This window comes from Bison bison, unplaced genomic scaffold, assembly GCF_000754665.1.
Source record: "Bison bison bison isolate TAMUID 2011002044 unplaced genomic scaffold, Bison_UMD1.0 scf7180017864240, whole genome shotgun sequence".
NCBI classification, from domain to species: domain Eukaryota; kingdom Metazoa; phylum Chordata; class Mammalia; order Artiodactyla; family Bovidae; genus Bison; species Bison bison.
Genome location: NW_011494812.1, coordinates 17,883 through 19,756, shown reverse-complemented (window position 1 = coordinate 19,756; position 1,874 = coordinate 17,883).

Below are 1,874 nucleotides of genomic sequence, written 5' to 3'. Positions count from 1 at the left end.
GGAGTAGGTCTGATGAGGTCTTTACAACCTCCAGACATTCTTTGGATTATATAACTTCGTTGTTAACACTAGCAAGCGGGTACTCTTTCTGCCCCCTTCTGATGCCTATGTCAGAAGCTTTCTCTATCTCCTTTAAACTTTAATAAAACTTTATTACACAAAAGCTCTGAGCGATCAAGCCTCGTCTCTGGCCCCGGATTGAATTCTTCTCCTCCGGGAGCCAAGAATCCCAGTGTATTCGCGTGATTCAACAACAACCTTTCATCTTGGGGGCTCGTCCGGGATCCTTCAAGACAAGGTAAGGATGCTTGGAGCTTTAGTTCTTTGTTCTCTTAGTGAACACGTTTTCTGCTGTGCTTTACTAACTCTACCGTGTGCTTGTGTGAATGAATGGCATGCCCTGCTTGAAGCAAGTAAGGAGCCCTGCTCTGCGGTTCCACAGTGATCTCATACGGCTTATGGCAGAAACCTGTCGGGGCGTTATACTGACCTGCCAATGCCAAGAGGCACCCAATGTCTCCTTCAGGAACCGACCAGAAATGGGCAAAGCGTGTGGACAGAACTCTCCTTTCTCGGTCAAACTTTTCGGTCTCTTTGACCATTTCATAACTCCTTGGGAATTAGAAGTACTAACCTAATCTATCGGATCATAGACTTTCAAGGGACTTGTGATCTATACTGTTACTACGTACTGTGGCTTAGGTCCAAGACTTGAATTGGTAGTCAAGAAAGCGCCTAGCCTTCCTAGGAATCGAAAGTTCGGAACCTGGATGGAGCTCTAGCTCCAAGAACATCTCTGAGGTTAAAGGTTACTCAGATTGGGACTGCAATGGGTTTTTTTCTTTGGTAACACCGGCTCTTAGTGGATCAGAGAAGGCTGTTATACTGGTGTGGTGATGCTTGGAAAGAACATCTCAGTTTTATGTTCACTTCGGTCTTATTGTGATCAGGAAATACTGTTCACTTCGGTCTTATTGTGATCAGGAAATACAGGGTCGTGCACAGGCACTCAGGTGACAAATGTTTCCCACAGCAGTCTTAGCTTGGGAGGCATTCCAGAAGGTTACTCTGATTCACCCTGGGTGACATCAGAGGCAAGCAAGGTTAAAGGTGAAGAGCTGGACGTCAAGTAGGGATGCTACCAAGTCTACCCCTGGTACATCCCCACCCCATCTCGGTGGTAGAACCGGGAGGGACGAGTACGGTGCCTGCGTTGGTAAGGGGCAGACTAAGTCCAACCAGGAAGGAAAAGATTTTGGTGTAACGTCTGTCTACACTCCCATCTATAGCAGGGAGGGATGCCTCCGGTAGAAAAATGGCCTTGGTCGCTTTTTTTCTCTCTTACAGATGGGAGCTAACAATTCCAGCCTCACTCCTTTGAACTGTATCCTGAAAAACGGGTAGATTTGATCTCCAGGGCTTAAAGAAGACACACCTGGTCTTCCTATGTGATACTGCATGGCCACGGTATCCATTGGAGGATGGCAAATGGTGGCCAGTTAGAGGGTCTCTTAAGTATAATACTGTTCTACAATTACAGCGGTTCTGTAAGGAACAAGGGAAATGGGTAGAAGTAGCATATGTGTTGCCCTTTTTCTCTCTGTGAAATATGCCAGACTTATGTCCTAAGGGTATAGATTTGGGCGTGAAACTTTCAGCTCCTTCCTGTCCTCTTACTTTGCCCCCGTACCTGGGACTCCAAACTGGGATTCAAACTGCCCACATGGAGGTCCAAACAACTCCTGTCTCAGTACGACCTCAGACTACTCTGCTTTCAGTAGAAACTCAGACCATCGAAGTAAGAGATGAGATGGAGGACAGGAGACAAAGAGAAGAGGAAAAACAGGTTTCCCCAATCTATCCCTGGGATCATA